The 19,039-nt window shown below is 36.3% G+C and overlaps 1 protein-coding gene across 1 annotated transcript in view; it reads right to left on the reverse strand.

Annotated features, from left to right (window-relative positions):
• mgat5b (alpha-1,6-mannosylglycoprotein 6-beta-N-acetylglucosaminyltransferase B) overlaps window positions 1–19,039 on the reverse strand; it is a 224,252-nt gene that overhangs the window by 154,316 nt on the left and 50,897 nt on the right. The window lies entirely within an intron of this gene.

Consider the following 19,039-nt stretch of genomic DNA (forward strand, 5'->3'; position numbering starts at 1 on the left):
GGGAAGTCATTTATATTCAATTGAGACTTGTCCAGGAGATGCTTGGAGTTCATCTCTGTATGTGAAAAATTCGGATCTGATTTGAGCTGGGGATACGTAAAAATATCAAGAGTTTTCAAGAGTTCACACTTAGCTGATGATTGGTAATAAGCTAGTTTGGCATGCTGTCCCGAGAGAGAGCCCCTTGCTCATGAGAACCTCGAGCCCGGAGCTCCCTCCCAATGCAGGGCGAGAGGGGAGTTTGAGGTCGGGTAGATCTCAAGAACCCCCCTCCTACTGCATAAGGAATGCTAAGGTGATGTGTTGCTGACAGAATTGAATTTGGTGCTAATTTGGTTTAGTCTATTTACTTAAGTTTCATGTTTTTGGGAGAGTGGGAGAAAACCGGAGGACCCGAGGAAAACCCACGCAAGCACGGGGAGAACATGAACTCCACATGTTCAAGGTCTAGCTATTTGAGATTTCAATAAAGCCAGCACTATAACCAAGACAACAAGACAACAAGTCTAGACCATACAAATTCATCTTGCTCTAGGTCTATTTTTATTGGACTAAACCTTGCAGTCTCCATATTGGCAGGCATGTAGTCCCTGCAGGACTAAAAAAAAAATATCAAAACTATTATCACTGTAGCACCCCTATAGTTGAGCTGTAAAATCATTACGGCCGATTCCCAAAATCTCCCTGAACTTTAAGCGATACGTTTGATCTTTGTGCTGTTCTTAGGCTGGCTTTAATGCGGACACCATTTTCAAAGCTGCGGATCAGTGAGGGATGCGAGCAGTGTGTGCCTGCTAATCCTGCTAACGTATGCTGCCTCAGCTTCCCGATGTATTTATTAGCTTGCTGAAAATCCCCCATTTGTTAAAACGGCGAGGGCTGATAGAGTGATTCATGACTCCCACATGCGGCTGTATACTGCTGACTGAAGCCCGATCTTGGAGGAAATGCTTGGGTGTGCATGTATGCAGGTGTCTGCTTAAGAGATGCTCGGGACTATTACACATGTGAAACATGTGGGTTTAGGGGTTTTGATGATACACCACTACTGTATCTATCATTCTCTATGACTGATTTATTTACTCTCCCTTGTTTTATATTTCAGAGCTGAACTATTCACTGCCAGGATTTTTTCTTGGGGGTTTGAAAGTCAGTTTCAGTCCATCAGGAGATGTCTAGAACATTTCCAATGTTTCTCTTTTTACGTCAAACGTTTGCTTGATTTTGACGAGTGCCCTGCAAAGACTCAACAGGATGTTCCTGCCATGATTTCAGTTTATTCATTCTGTAATGGCGATCTAATTCTTCAAGTCCTTCACCATTTCCATAGGGGCTCGATACAAAGGATTTGACGCGCAAAACCAAAAACTTGCAATGTAACAGTTTACATTTTTGTTTTTTCGAGAACAACAATAATCAAAATACAAACAAAAGAACTATGTACACTTTATCAAGTTTCGAAATAAATATGATTTTAGAACAGTCAAAAGACTGTCTTTCATCAAGCCCCTTCCTTCTTTCTGATCATTTTTTCCAGATGCTTACGCATACATATGGCGTATAGCACCACTGAACACATAAAACGTAATGCACACACCATAATATCACAAATAATAATATTAAATACTGAAATCCCAGACGGGACTCGAAACAGCAACCTTCTTTCTGTAAGGCAACAATGCTAATTAAGTTTATGTGTTTCATTAAAATGCCTTTTAACCTGGACAAGGATGGAGAAATGCTTATTTAATAGATCATATTATTTCATTGAATTATTATTTCAATTAGTCCAAAATTGTATTTATGTCATTTATTACTCAAGCTTATATCATTCCAATCCCCTGAGACCTTCGTTCATCCACAGAATACAAAGTCAAACATTTTAGATCAAATCCAAAAGCTCCCTCATCCTCCACAGAGAGCAAAGGTCCCAAGATATTCAAAGTCTAGGAAAAGGAAATGAAAAACTGTCAACAAAAGTGATTCAACTGTAAACATACGAAGCTCCAAAAACACATTTGTATGCCAAAAAATGTAAATGCGACTTTGTTTGCACAGGTTGTGTGTTTATTATCGGCAATAGATCAAACTCTTACACTCACTTTCCTTCAACTGATTTTTCTAGGCACCCCTAGCAAGATGCCACCCTGGGCGATCGCCCACATTGCCCATGTCTAAATCCGCCACTGGTCTGGTATCATGTTTGATGTTTTGTGCTGCTTCCTATTACCCCTTTCTGAATTTGTGAATTCATATAATTAAATTATTTAATTTTGTTTCTCTGCTGTGCACTTTCCCTACATTTGTAAGTCACTACAGCTGGGTTTCCAACACAATCTCACGGCAATTCGTAACTTTTGGATTTAGTGGCTAATTCGGATGAATTCGTACGATCTAATTCGTACAATTTAGTACGATTGGCTCATCACCCAATGACGGTTGGGGTTAGGGGTGGGGTTGGGTGCCACGCCTCCTTTTTAAAATCGTACATTTCCGTTCGACTGAACTCATACAAATTCATACAAATTTGCCACTAAACAGACAAAACGTAAAATACTTACGTTTTCTTAAGAGATCACGCTGGGGTTTCCATTAGATTGCGATAATGCTGAACGTTTTTTTTTTTTTTTCTTTGCTTACTTGAGGTACATTTGGTTTGAAAAGGTGAATAATGAGACATGGAAATGCACTCGGACATATCAAACATTACACGCATATGACCAAATGGGTGTCTCCATTATGCTTGCCTTGCTTACAGTTGGTTGCTAGGTTACCAATACTACAGTCAGCCACTCTAACAATTTGGAGAATCACCTAATTCACATTTGGGATTTCTTGTAAAGAATTGTTTAAAATTAACACGGATACCAGGCTTATGACATCTATCTACTCAACAGCCTGTGCACGAATTATGGTCTCTGCATAATGCAACACTAGTTGGAACATAGTTTGGGATGGGGCTTTAGTCCAAGCAATGTTGCTGGATACTGAAAAGATGTTGATTTGCAATCATGGTCAAGATCCAGCGTTTCAGCTCACCAGCATAAGGTACATTTTGCACTGGGCATTGAATGTTGGTCGCTCGTCCATATCATGATCCTCATTGTTTTGTCGTGTTCAGACTCTTAAGCTGTTCTCAAACACAAACCAGCCTGGATCAACATGAAATTTATGAGAGAAAAAAAATCACTTTCACTGCATTTGTGATACCAATGTTGGGCGAGTTAGTTGTTTATTTATACTAGAGGTGTGAACACTGGTCTCACGGTTCGATTCGGTTACAATTATCATGCCATCAATTCAGTTCAGTTCGATAATCTCGGTGCATTGACGATGCTTTCCATATACAGTTTTTAATTTTCCTCCCCGCAGCCGGCTCTGCATGTAGTGGAATGACTATAAGGCTCAACCTAACTTAACTTGACTTACGATTTAATTTTTATGATTTGTTTTGCTTGTTATCTGCATATGCTCATATAATAGTCATGTTAACTTTCCCCAGAAATCACTTTTTTGTGTGTGTCCGAATGAGATTGTATGAATTCATCCAAGGTATCCACTGACTGCCAACACATAAAATAGTTATGTCTTCCCCTGAGAACAATGTAGGTGGACTGGGAATGAAAGTTTACAGTGTCTTTTGTCAGGGTTCTGCCACTTTGGTCTTGTAAATTCTTGTTTTGGTGGCAGAGCTCTGACACTACTCATGTCTGGTCCTGTTTCTGTCTCTGTGCGCGCGCGCCGTCGTGGGTGTACGCAGAGTGTGTGCGCTGCCGCTTGATGTGGCCGCGCACGCTCTGCGTCCCTAAGACGCACGCGCTCTTGTACTAGTGTTTGTTCTGTCAGCAGTGCGCTGCTTTATTCTCGGCGCCTCCGTCTAGTTGGTTTCAGTTTTCGTTGGCGCTGAGATGAAGCATGCGCGTTGCTTATGTGTGAGCGCACAGTAAGGTGTTTATCTATCGTGTGCTCGTGTCTTGCGTCTCTTGTCAAAGCACGTGGCTCGGTGTTTACATTGTGGTCACGTGCTTTTGTCGTGTGCTTCAGTGTTGTGTTTGTTGTCGTGAACATGCAGTTAATGAGTTCATCCAAGGTATCCACTGACTGCCTACACATAAAATAGTTATGTCTTCCCCTGAGAACAATGTAGGTGGACTGGGAATGAAAGTTTACAGTGTCTTTGCTCTAAGGGCTTTTCCACACTGCACTGTGGGTTTTCATCATTCTAAACATAGTTTATAACCCTAGGTAAAGGAACATTTTACACTTGTAATTTAGCACCGCTTTTCCCCTGAGATTATGAAACCCTTCTCCACAGCAACACTTTCGAGCTGTTAATCCCATACTGTGGTGACAAATGTGTACAGAGTCCGAATGTTGCTGAATGTTGAAATGAGACTATAAGCAAGCGACAGCCAGTTGAATGTGTGCCTTATATCATGATGCAAACTGATTGCAAATCAGTGTGATTCTAGTTAATGACATCTATATTATGTACATCCAGTGGTGTAAAGTAACTAATTACAAATACTCAAATTACTGTAATAGAGTAGTTTTTCCTCAGGAATTGTAATTTATTCAATTCAATTCAGCTTTATTTGTATAGCGCTTTTACAATGTATATGGTCCCACTTTATATTAAGTGGCCTTAACTAATATGTACTTACATAGGAATTAATAGTTTGTTACAATGTACTTATTGTGTAAATACATTTATTTACTGTGTACTTATGCTTGATTAAACACATGTATGTAATTACATCTGTAATTAACTTTTGCAATTGCATTTGTAAATACACTGTTGACCATCCCTTACACCTTAACCTACCCTTCATCCTACCCATGCCACCAAACCTGTCCATAACCCAACCTCTATTCCAACTCAAAAGCACCACAGGTGTTCTCAAATACATTATAAACACAGTAAGTACATGGTATTTATTTTTTTGATGTAAGTACATAGTAGTTAGGGACACTTAATATAAAGTGGGACCATGTATATTGTATCAAAGCAGCTTCACATAAATGGTCATAGTAAATGGATCAGGGTAGTTCAGTTTTAATGTTTAAGTTCAATTTAGTTTAGCTCAGTTCAGTGTGGTTTAATTTTACTAAGTAGTTGTAAAAATGTGTACTTTTACTCTCCCTTTAGTGCATTTTTAGTGCAGTATCTGTACTTTTACTCCACTGCTTTCCTTCAGTCTGCAGTCACTACTTTATTTCTTTCTCATCTATGGTGATTGGCTAAAGTAAAACAATCGGTCCTGTGATTTCTGTCCAATCAAATCACACAAAGCAAGTAAATCGTATGATACTGAACAACATCAACACATCGGTGCTTTATAAATGCAGCAAACCTTTTGGAAGCATTAAAATTGTCCAAGATGATGTCCAAAATCTTGACACACATTGTCGCACAGATTTTAATAGACTGGATATCACTGATGAGAAAATAGATGTTGACTGTATAATGACTAAAATCACCAAACAGCCTTAAACAGCCGCTAAATGGAATGAATGAAAAATGGAAGGAAAGACCGATCGAAGGTAGGACTGAAGTTATGAAGGAAGGAAGGATTAAATGAATGAAGGAAGAATTCAAGGAAGGACTGAACAAACTAAGGAAGGGAAGAAAGGAAAGAACGAACGAACAAATGAATGAACAAAGGACCTAATGAAGGAAGGACCAAAATTATTGAACAAAGAACAAATGAATGAACGAACGAACAAATGAATAAACAAAGGACCTAATGAAGGAAGGACCAAAATTATTAACGAAAGAACAAATGAATGAATGAATGAAAGAACAAATGAAGGAAGGATCTAAGGAAGAACCAAATAAATGAAGGAAAGACAGAACAAAGGACCTAATAAAGAAATGAACAAGAATATAAACTAATAAACAAACGATTGAACGAACAAAGAAACGACCAAATGAATGAAATAAGGATTCAAGGAAGAACTGAACAAACTAAGAAAGGAACGAACGAATGAACAAAGGAAGGAACAAAAATATGAATGAGCAAACAAATTAAGGTAGGAACAAAGGAAGGACCAAATAAATGAAGGAAGGAATGAACAAACGAATGAATGAAGGAAGGACAGAACACACAAACAGAAAGGTTAAAAGGAACAAACAAATATGGGAAGATCTCTAAATGCACTACAGAATGTTACGTTTACACATCCCTCCACAAACTGTATGTAAATGCATCAGCTCTGCACAGTGTAATAGTCACTACTCACTCCTCTTGAGTACTTTTAAAAGGACTACTTTTTACTCATACTTTGAGTAATGTTTACAGTAGATACTTTCACTCTACTTGCACTACATTTTTGGGCAAGTAATGCTACCTTTACTTGAGTATGATTTTTCAGTACTCTGTACATCCATCTGTAAATATTACCCATAGTTTTTTTTTATACACATATAACATACCTTTATCCTGCACTTACTGCTTTTGCACTCCTGCCTAAACTGTATTTCACTGCCCTGTACTTGTACATGTGTAATGGCGATACAGTTGAATCTAATCTAAAGCAAGTACAGTAGACTTGACCCCGCTAATTGATGCTCGATCCCCCCCGGTAGACACCAAATCAACATGTATAGGGGGTCAACCCTTTCAAAAGTAGGAGACAGCTTGGTCTGATCTGTATCTTAAATAGTAGTAATAAAACACAGCTAATAAACATACATTTGATAAGCCCTGTAACGGTTAAAACCACTGAATTCCTGATCATGATCTATGTGTGAAAATATACCACCAAAATAAAGTGTTACCTTACACAGTGCACTGTAAAAAACATAATCACCATTTGTTCAACACACTGTTCTTTTTCTGTCATATTTACTAAGAATTGTGAATAAGAATTGATTACACAAAAATATCTGTTATGTCAACAATATTTGCTAAAATGTTATGTCTACATGTTTAACTGAGTTTTCTGGACAAACATTTTTGTGTTAAATAGGAATGCTGATATTTGAATCATTTGGGCATGCGTGACGTGACGATCGCAAACTGAGCTTGTTTATCTGTTGCTTGAAAGAGGGGTGACACAGTGGCGCAATTGGTAGCACAGTCGCCTCACAGCAAGAAGGTTGCTGGTTCGAGACCTGTCTGGGTAAGTTGGCATCCCTATGTTCATGTGTGTTTCCTCCAGGTGCTCCGGTTTCCGCCACGGTTGTCTGAGTGTGAATGCGCGTTTGCCAGTACTGTGTTGCAGCTGGAAGGGCATCCGCTGTGTAAAATGTATGCTGAATAAGTTGGCGGTGCATTCCACTGGGGTGACCCCCGATGAATAAAGGGACTAAGCCGAAGGAATGAATGGATGAAGTAGTAAGTTTGTGTTCATTTTTAAGTAAAATGATTAAAAATAGGATGATATGCTAACAACAACTAATTACTTATTTTGCAAATTTGAAAAAAAAAATCATCCACTAAACAAAAAAAATGTATTGACTCAAAAGCAGTAACTGTTGCTTTAGTTGATGTGACAAGAATATCTTTATTAGTAAAATGCAATAATCAACATTGCATGAATGAACAAAATTATGTCAGCTGAACAAAATATTGTTACTGAGAAGAACTAAAAAATAGTTGTTGAGACAACTCAAAGTTCTTACTGCATCAAGTTGCCTTATTTTTTAATGTTTTCTCAACAATTTATTTTTTACAGTGTGGTACAGTAAATACTTCACTGTTGCAACTTTTTTAAACGTGTTGCAAAAACCAAAACTGGAATACGTGTTTATTAAAAAAAATATAATAATAATCACAAGAAACATATTAAATAATGTGCTGAAAAGAAAGAAATCCCAAATGTGAATGAGGTGTGTCTCCAAGAGTGGCGGACTTTTAGTATTTTGGCAGATATGTATTGTTTGTTCAAAAAACTTTGCAAGGCAAGCCCTTGACAACATTTATAACAGTTTTCACGACTGTTATAACACTTAACGCAACCTTCAGCAAAGTCAGAATCTATTGCAATCTTTAGGAGACTCTTAGATAAGCACCGTACGGAACTGCTGATAGGTAAACACTGTGAGTCAGCGCCGGCTGTTGGGTAAACATTCACTGCTGACTGTGAGCTCCTGAATATGGAGACGTGCACCGCTGTGATTGACTGCGGATCGGGATTGTAGCACACTGCTCCCGTTGGCTTAGTGTATAAGACATAGGAGGAGGATTGTGGGTTTCAGTCCCATCTGGGCTCAGTTTCAGCAGGGTAAGGCAGTAAGATGCATGCTGGGCACAACACCTGTAGGTGAAGGGATAAAACCCTCCTCTTCCAAGACTGCTCATTACTCCCCAACTTCCCCTCAGGGATCAATACAGTGCATCTGTCTTCTAAGAGTTGAGCGTCTTCTGTACCAAACAGCTGGAGGAAATGTCTCCAGCAGTTTCAGTACAGTGTGATCGGCTTCCTCCTGAAGGAGAGACAGATGTGCTACCACTAATTGGCAGAAGAATAAAGTCAGATTATGTTCATGGAAATCCACATAGGCACGATGTTACGATGCGGGTTTGACATTTTGTTGCAGCTTTGATCTAGCAAAAGCGAAGTCTGTCAAGACATGGTTGGAGTTCTGGCTGGTTTTTATTCTTTCTTTTATAGGTCGCTCAACGTAAGATAGGACATAAGATCACGTAAGATCACTTGTGAAATCAGAAATGGTACCCTGCATTATATATTTGAAATAGCATGCCATTTAAATGGCCCGTCCGCTGAACACTGATTTAACCGGATAAACTCTGCTGCTATTTGGGGATTTCCGCCTGGATTTTCCGCCTAAACAAATTTAAGAGCTTCCCAAATCCACATGCAGAGGTGTAAATGCAGATATTTGGTATCATTTTAAAGAAAACCCTTTGAATTTTCATAAAAAAACTATTGAAAGTGTTTAAAATAACTGTATATGTTGTCTGTGTTATAATAAACACCTAATAAACACCTGTTTTTTTTTGTTTTTTTTTAAAATATATATAAACTCACATTAAACTCAAAAGAGTATCTTTTAGGTTGTGTGTGGTCTAGCGTGCTGTAATTAATGTTGGTGGTTCCTGCACATGTCTGTAATCATAAGGAAAAAAAAAAGAAAAATGTCTCCCCCATAATCTCTGCAAAAGTTATTGCATTCCAACTGATGAGAGGTGCTGTACAAGCCACAGGGAGTGATCCTTGTTTTCATATTTCACTATTCTTTTGTTTGATCAAACATAATTCACTGTGTTTGGACCACATCAGACTTATAAAAGGATTACTTATGCACATCACCTCAAAAACAGAGGAGAAATGGCCCTGAAGTGCACAGCATAAAGTAAGAGATGACAGCTGTCTGTGCTATCTGGGGCTGCTTATTGATCATGAATGTATTGTTTACATTTCTGCGCCATGGAAACACCACAATTCATTCAACAACTGTTTGGCATATGAATATAATTCAGTAAAAAGAATGCTAGAACCGTATGAGCACCGGCAAGAGCTTTCATTTGAGCTATACATGTGTCATATAAAAAAATATGAAAATGAACCAATGTAATATACCTAGCTCGGGTATCCAAAATACTGTGTATTTAAGTGTAAATAACTTTTATACAGTAGAATAAAAACCAAAGTGATGCATATGTGCATAAAATATAGATTCTACACTTTCAAACGACACCACTTACTGGGGTCTGGTGCAACGCTAGCTCTTTAAATCTTAAAGCGAAATTTGATGACGTCACGGACCCAGTACCAGGTCCGCAGAGTTTAAGTGGCTAAAACTAAAGGACAAAAATAAACAAATTATTATAAGGAAAAAATGTTTGGGGAGCTGCAAAGAACAAGAACTGTGCATTGTGCAAAGAGAGAAAAAAATTGTTGGAGGTCAATAAATAATTTTGCAATGTAAAGTAGAGCTGCACGATTCTGGTTAAAATAAGAGTCGCAATTTTTTTGCTTAAAATAAAGATCAAAGATTTTCTCATGATTCTGTAGATGTTTGGATCTGATGATCCAAATGATGTTTTCTGATTGGATCCAAGACCAGCAACGAGATGATCCCAAGGTTTCCATATCCGGGACAAGGCCATATCCTGAGCTGCTGCTGCGCTGATGGTCGTGGGGAGTGGAGAACATGTGTCTGATTCCAGCGACGCTCCAGGGACAGACGAGTCTTCGCTGAGGCCAGCTTCCAGCCTCCACCGCGGTGACTGAAGCTCTGCATAAGGCTTTTGGCCAGCGGAGAAATTAAAATAGTTGTGCCCAACTGAGTCTGGTTCTCTCAAGGTTTTTTTTCTTCACTCCTATCAGGTGAAGTTTTTTTTTCCCTCTCCGCTGTCGCCACTGCCTCGCATGGTTCAGGATTGGTAGAGCTACGCATCGATGAATTTGCTCTTCAGTGTTTGAACTCTCAGTAATGATTTTAAATCACACTGAACTGAGCTAAACTGAACTGAACTTAAACACTAAAAACTGAACCACACTGTTCCAGTTACTATGACCATTTATATGAAGCTGCTTTGACACAATCTACATTGTAAAAGCGCTATACAAATAAAGCTGAATTGAATGTATAAACAGGTTAATATGAGTCTGCACTTAATATTGTTTTTTCTTAAACATATGGTAAAACAACAATAATAATAATATTATGTGTAGGTCTACTGGTTTTAGGCAATATACAGCTTGTAGATCGTTAAGATCCCATGACCAGTTTCTTTCGTCTGTCCCTCGGTTTCGCTGTAAATCAAAAGACAGGGCTCGAAACTGCGACCATTTTGGTCGCATATGCTCCCAAAATTTTACCAATGCGACTTCAAAATATATTTAGGAGCATTTGTGCGAGTGCAAAAAATGTTGTGTGTGACCAGTTTTTACTGCAAAATGATCACCACATGCGCATTCTGCGTGAATGCCGAAACGCAGCGCTCAGGAACGGATTAAAACAGTTGTCATGTCAACTTGCTGCAGTAAACAAAGCCAAGTCCGTAATGCTTGTCCCGCCTTCGCACTCTTCTTATTGGCCCACCACTGCTCTAGCACTGAAATATCAGCTGTCAATCACTCAGTCAATACCTTCTGGCTTGAGATGACAGAGAGAGCTACTACCGTGAAAAATTGTAAAGCACTGAAGATGAGAATGAAGATAACACTGACAGATTTTGTTTTAGAAACCACAACATCTAAAGTTACAAATAATGACACATCTTACTAGTGATCATATGCTGAATGTTAATCCACCATCTACACTTTTCCAAGAGTAGAAGACTTCCATTGGCTTCACGTCCGCTATAAAAAGTCTGTGGGATGGAATTTTCAGGTAACTGTTTGCCACATCTAGCACGAGAGCTTCTGTTTAATCCTTCATATAATCGCCAGATGCTGTCCACCACGCAAGTGGCAGCTATATGTAAAATTTAACACCATGTACACCAAATGAGCTTACACTGAGCTTATGAGCTTACACTGAGTAAACTAATATCGCTACTCATGAAAAGTATTACTATTAACATGACGTATGCATACAATAAGGTACCGTATATGTCAAAAACATCAGTGCAATATCAGACACGACTCGTGAGAACAGCACAGTTATAACATTAACAGATTCATTACTGTCAAGCAGTGCGTGCAGAGCCGGTGAGCGCTCCCGTGTATCTTTTGCTCACTCAGTTATGTTAAAAAAATGTATTTTCTTGTGATAACGAGAGTTCCTTGAGACATATTTTCCTCACACACATATATATATTTATATATATAATTTATTTTATTTTATTTTTTTGCTTGTTAGTTTGATTAGTGTTGATTTCAAATGCAAAAAAAATGTATGTATAAAACTTGTAGTAACGGTGCTTATATGTGCGACTAAATTTAGGCGCATCAGTTAGTTAAGTTAAGAGCACCGGTGCTACCAAGCAAAAAGGTTAATTTCAAGCCCTGAAATATTTTCCTCACGCATATATATATATATATATATATATATATATATATATATATATATATATATATATATATACATATATATATGTATGTGTGTGTATGTATATATATATATATACATATGATTAATTTTAAATAATTAACGCGTTTAAAAAATTTAACGCAATTAACGCAGTTCAGGTTTTTTTTACTTCCTGTTGTGGTGGACGTGTGTTCAGCATGCAATAAATGTGGATAAGAGCAAGGAAGCACTTTTTGAAGGCAAGTTCCAGTATAAAACAATTAGTTGCATCACAAGTTATCCAGAGTTTCATGCAATTTCGGGTGTTTCATCTTTAACTTTCTGTATTTTGTTTTTTTTTTTTTTTTTTTTTTTGCAGTCCACTTAGAATCCAACATGGAAATCAATGTTTTCTTTATTGGCATTGATTGGTTTGAAATTTAAATGTCATTAACATGCCTGTGTTTTAATTTCTGTAATAAATATGGCTGTCAAGCCAGGATCTTGATGGTTTATTGTGGGTATGTTGATTACATGAAGAAATCTGTGTTACAAGTAAACAAAAATTCTATTAAACAATAATATTTTGAATTTAAATATTTTTTTCTTGCGTTTACATTAATTTTACATTTAAATAGCCAAAATTACAAGTTAAATGTGATTAATCGCGATACATTTTTTTTTAAAAGGTGCGATTAATTAGTTAATTTTTTTATTTTTTTAAAATTCGTATGTATAAAACTTGTAGTAACGGTGCTTATAAGTGCAACTAAATTTTGGCTGATGCGCCTACATTATTAAAGTTAAGAGCACCGGTGCCACCAAGCAAAAAGGTTAATTTCAAGCCCTGAAAGGTGATCGAGCTTTCTGTATTGCGGGCCCAAGGCTCTGGAGCAGTGTTCCTCTAAACATCAGGATTTCTCCTTCATTGGATGCTTTTAAATCTAACTAAAAGACTTATTTTTACTCTCTTGCCTTTAAGTGACGCATTCATGTTATTTTTTATATTTGTATTTTAATATTTCTTTTTCAACACATTTCCTTTTATTTTTAATACCAGTTTTTTTAGCTTTATTGTCTATTTTATTTTATTGTAAAGCACTTTGGATCAACTAAGGTTGTGTAAAATTGTGCTCTATAAATAAAGTTTGCCTTATATTATATTATATATTATTTGCCTTATATATACTAATTCTGATGTTGAATTATGTTTGAGATATAGGCCTATGCTTGCAATCTGTCAACATTATTAGACCATTTTATTCACTGGTAAAATCAATAATATATAGGCTAGAGTAGTTATACTGACACTGTAAACATTTATTTTCATGCACAGCTGTGTGTTCGCTATGAAAGAAAAAACATATTAAATGCTTGTGGCAATCTTAAAGGTGCAGTAGGTGATTGTCTTCAGAAACATTTTTTTTTGTTGTGCTGGTTGAAAGTCTCTTCACAGTCCAATTTCTTCACAGTCAAACGCATTTCGCATTTGTCTCGTGTGTGGAGCATGTGTCTTCAACACGCGACGCTCATGCAGGCGGGCACGCACAAATGGCGGATCTGCGTGAAAAGAGATGCGCAGAAGTCCAAATCTGCATTTGCTGACAGACAGTTTGAGCTGCTTATCGGAATTATGGGAGATGTCAGTCCAACAATATTTAATTGGATGAACATTTTTTTTTTGTTTTATGCCTTATATTATTCTATACCCTGAATATAAAAATACATTTAAACACATTTACATCATTTACTTTAATCAGGACTATTGGACTGTGAAGAGATTTTCAACCAGCACAACAAAACATGCTTCTGAAGAAAATCACCTACTGCCCCTTTAAGGGGACTTCTAATATTGACCTTAAAATGCTTATTAAAAAAAAAAAACTGCTTTTATTCTAGCCAAAATTAAAACAAATAAGACTTTCTCCAGAAGAAAAAACATTATAGGAAATACTGTGAAAAATTCCTTGCTCTGTTAAACATCATTTGGGAAATATTTAATGAGAGGGCTAATAATTTTATCCTCAACTCTATCTTATTTTTGTGTTGTAAAAAGAAAAAAAAAGCAATATTGTAATGACTTTTGAGAAATTAAAATTATAACTTTGAGTATTTTCAATTTTTGGGTGAACTAGCTCAAGAGATAAGATGAGATTTACAGTGTGACACTTACAATAGAAGAGAATGGGGCCAGTCCATAAATATTAAAATGCCTTCAAAATTGCAGCCACTTGGTAACTTTTCTAACATTGTTGCCATGACAGCAGAACATCATAAATCTTAAAATGACTGCGGGGAAGAAAAAAAGTATGATCTACGCAGAGTTACAGTTCAAATGTTACACAATTATTACAGGAGACTCATAGCAAGTTCTGCTTCATATTCATTCAATTTCCTTCGGCTTAGTCCCTTTATTCGTAAAGGGGTCGCTGCAGCGGAATTGACCGCCAACTTATCCAGCATTTGTTTAACACAGTGGATGTCCTTTCCTAGTATTGGGAAAGACCCATACACTCTTTTTCACAGACATACACTATGGCCAATGTAGTTTATTCAATTGACCTGTACCACATGTCTTTGGACTTGTGGGGAAAACCGGAGCACCCAGAGGAAACCCATGCCAACATGGGGAGAACATGCAAACTGCACTCAGAAATGCCAACTGACTCAGCTGGGACTCAAGCCAGTTACTGTACCTTCTTGCTGTGGGGCAACAGTGCTAACCACTGAGCCACTGTGCTTCATATTTCTGCTTTTAAATGATCCAGATATTAGCAGCCCAGCCTTATCACACTCTTGACTTTTGCTTTGCTTTTTTATTAAAGAAAATGGTGGATAAGTCAATATTTATTAGTTGACTTTACTTTATAAAAGTGAGTAAATCTGTTGCTTTTAAAGCGATTAGTTGACTTTACTTTATAAAAGTAAGTAAATCTGTTGTTTTTAAAGCGATTAGTCGACTTTACTTTATAAAAGTGAGTAAATATATTGCTTTTAAAGCGATTAGTCGACTTTACTTTATAAAAGTGAGTAAACCTGTTGCTTTTAAAGCGATTAGTTGACTTTACTTTATAAAAGTGAGTAAACATTTTGCTTTTAAAGCGATCAGTTGACTTTACTTTATAAAAGTGAGTAAATCTGTTGTTTTTAAAGCGATCAGTTGACTTTACTTTATAAAAGTGAGTAAATCTGTTGCTTTTAAAGCGATTAGTTGACTTTACTTTATAAAAGTGAGTAAATCTGTTGCTTTTAAAGCGATTAGTTGACTTTACTTTATAAAAGTGAGTAAATCTGTTGCTTTTAAAGCGATTAGTTGAATTTACTTTATAAAAGTGAGTAAATCTGTTGCTTTTAAAGCGATCAGTTGAATTTACTTTATAAAAGTGAGTAAATCTGTTGCTTTTAAAGCAATTAGTTGAATTTACTTTATAAAAGTGAGTAAATCTGTTGCTTTTAAAGCGATTAGTTGACTTTACTTTATAAAAGTGAGTAAACCTGTTGATTTTAAAGCGATTAGTTCAATTTACTTTATAAAAGTGAGTAAATCTGTTGCTTTTAAAGCGATAAGTTGACATTACTTTATAAAAGTGAGTAAATCTGTTGCTTTTAAAGCGATTAGTTGACTTTACTTTATAAAAGTGAGTAAATCTGTTGCTTTTAAAGCGATTAGTTGACTTTACTTTATAAAAGTGAGTAAATCTGTTGCTTTTAAAGCGATTAGTTGACTTTACTTTATAAAAGTGAGTAAACCTGCTTTTTTTTAAGCGATTAGTCGACTTTACTTTATAAAAGTGAGTAAATCTGTTGCTTTTAAAGCGATTAGTTGACGTCACTTTATAAAAGTGAGTAAATCTGTTGTTTTTAAAGTGATTATTAGACTTTATTTTATAAAAGTGAGTAAATCTGTTGCTTTTAAAGCGATTAGTTGACTTTACTTTATAAAAGTGAGTAAACCTGTTGCTTTTAAAGCGATTAGTTGACTTTACTTTATAAAAGTGAGTAAATCTGTTGTTTTTAAAGCGATTAGTTGACTTTACTTTATAAAAGTGAGTAAACCTGTTGCTTTTAAAGCGATTAGTTGACGTCACTTTATAAAAGTGAGTAAATCTGTTGTTTTTAAAGCGATTAGTTGACTTTACTTTATAAAAGTGAGTAAACCTGTTGCTTTTAAAGCGATTAGTTGACTTTACTTTATAAAAGTGAGTAAATCTGTTGCTTTTAAAGTGATTAGTTGACTTTACTTTATAAAAGTGAGTAAACCTGTTGCTTTTAAAGCGATTAGTTGACTTTACTTTATAAAAGTGAGTAAATCTGTTGTTTTTAAAGCGATTAGTTGACTTTACTTTATAAAAGTGAGTAAACCTGTTGCTTTTAAAGCGATTAGTTGACTTTACTTTATAAAAGTGAGTAAACCTGTTTTTTTTAAAGCGATTAGTCGACTTTACTTTATAAAAGTGAGTAAATCTGTTGCTTTTAAAGTGATTAGTTGACGTCACTTTATAAAAGTGAGCAAATCTGTTGTTTTTAAAGTGATTATTTGACTGTGAGTAAATAAGTGAATCAACTATTTACATAAATAAAAAATTTTAATCAAGTTCAATCAAGTTAAGATGCGTTTAAAATAAAATAACTAATGTAATACTTATTTTACAGTGCATTTACTTTCCACCTGTGTCAGCTATAATTAAGAGTAAGGCATTGTTAATAATGCATCTGTTTTATGGAAAACACACTCACACATGAATGGCTATGGATTTAACCGAGGCAATTGCGCATGTGTAAGCGTTATTCATGAGTTTATAATGTATTCCCTGTTTATAAATGCAAACTGCTTGTAGCTTGGACAAAATTGGAGCACGTCATTTTTCTTTCTCCAAAAACACACACACACACAAACAGAAGTGGTAACTCTACACATCACCTCTTCAGAGAGCGTCGGTGATTAGTCACAGTGAATGGCCATCTTATGAGTGCAGGTGTGGATTTATTCCAGACGTCAAAACAAAGGCTACTAAAGCCGTTTTCCATCAAATGAAGTGCCATAACCATGAAAATGAAACCAGCTTTGCTTCGGGCTGCTGGATAATCTCACTTGACGGAAAAGATCAAGTAAGAAGGTGTACACGGGAATAATTTTACGTATAGCGGGGAAAATAAGTATATAAATATATATATATTTGAAAATTTTCCCCCGGATGTTGGTAACAACCAAATAAATCCATCTATGCAAAGAAAACAAATCTAATTAGTTTACAAATGAAGGTTAAGTGTAATTAAATGAAATGACAAACGGAAAAAAGCATTGAACACATGAAGAAAGGGAGGTGTAGAAAGGCAGTGAAAGCCCAGACAGCAGCTGAAAACTCTCGGTAGTTCTTCAGCAACCCTTTACCCTTCATCAGTGTAAACTAATATTCACTGCTTCAGTCCAACATCTACATTACCACGAGGATGAAGATGTAACCAGAGTGGACATTTCAGCAAGACAATGATCCAAAACACAGCCAAGGAAACTTTCAGATGCTTTCAGAGAAAGACAACCAAGTTGTAGAATGGCCCAGCCGATTGAAAAAAAATACAAATTGAATACAATCTATAAAGTAAAAAATCATTAAATCTATTGAAAATCCCCAAACAATGCAAAAATGTGTGTGCATGCCTTGTATTTATCCTTTTGTAGAGAACCAATTGTCCCCACAAGTATAGTAAAACCAGTATATTTTGACTATTTGGTGACGGTTTTTGGATTTTGCTCATGAAAACGGCTCATCAATCACACAGAATAAAATATTTTGTAAACGTAAAAATGCAGATTGGGGTTAGCGGGATAGAAAATACAGTTTGTACAGTATTAAAATCATGAGCATGTCCCCATATAGCAGTACAAAAGTGTGAGTGTGTGAAAGAGAGAGAGAGAATCAATTAGCAAACACTCACTCCTGGATATAAAAACCGAAGTAAATATGCTTGTGGGAGGCTTAAAAAGCATGTGACAGAAACAGGACACGAGCGAGAATACATTTCCACAGAAAGCGAGAGAAAGGAAACGGCTAGAGCTCTTCATCACACACTCCACTGCTCTTTTACGCTTTTAAACAATGACCGCTGCCTCTCCACGTGCCACCGTCTCGATATCTCATTCAGATGGAGGAAAACAAGGGCTCCCATTCGAAAGCTATTGACCTGCATAAGCACACCTACTGTAGGCAACATTTCAATTAGCATTAGCTTGGTTTCCATATAAAGGAGGGGAAGGAGAGCGAGAAATGGAAATGGAAAATTTTGATGAAATTGACATCTGAAGTTTTTTTTTTTTTTTCTGTTTCTCCATGTTATTATAGTAAAGCCAATATATTTTTAGAAGAATGATTTGCTTCTCAGATCATAAAGCCTTTATATTATACAGTTTTTCCTCAATTGCTAAGAATCAGTTCTCTAACAAAAATGTACTTTTTTGAAGCAAAAAGTTCACATTTCTTCTTATTGACACTAGATTGGAATTTGCAAAGATTTCTTGCGTCGTTTTGTGACTTAGTGGCTAATTCATATGACTCTGTACAATCTCAGATGTACATTGTAGTATGATTTGCTCATCCTCCAATAACAGGTGGGTTTAAGGGTGGAGTTTGGAGGAGTTTGGTGCCACGCCATGTTTGCACAACTGAACTCTGAATTGGATGGATGGATGCATGGTTGGATGGATGGATATTAAACAGTATAGATAAATGGAAGGATATATAATGTAGCGTAGATGGATGAATTGATTAATGGGTGCATATATAGTGTAGTATAGATGGATGGAAGCATGATTGGATGGATGGATATATAATGTAGTATGTATGTATGTATGTATGTATGGATGGATGGATGGATGGATGGATGGATGGATGGATGGATGGATGGATAGTGTATTATATACGGATCGATGGATGGATGGATGAATGGATGGATGGATGAATAGATGGATGGATGAATAGATGGGTATGTCATTTAGTATGGATGGATGGATGGATGGATGGATATACAAAGCAGTATCGATGGATGGATGGATGGATGGATGGATGAATGGATATACAAAGTAGTATAGATGAATGGATGGATATATAATTT

Source organism: Danio rerio, chromosome 3, assembly GCF_049306965.1.
Source record: "Danio rerio strain Tuebingen ecotype United States chromosome 3, GRCz12tu, whole genome shotgun sequence".
NCBI classification, from domain to species: Eukaryota; Metazoa; Chordata; class Actinopteri; order Cypriniformes; family Danionidae; genus Danio; species Danio rerio.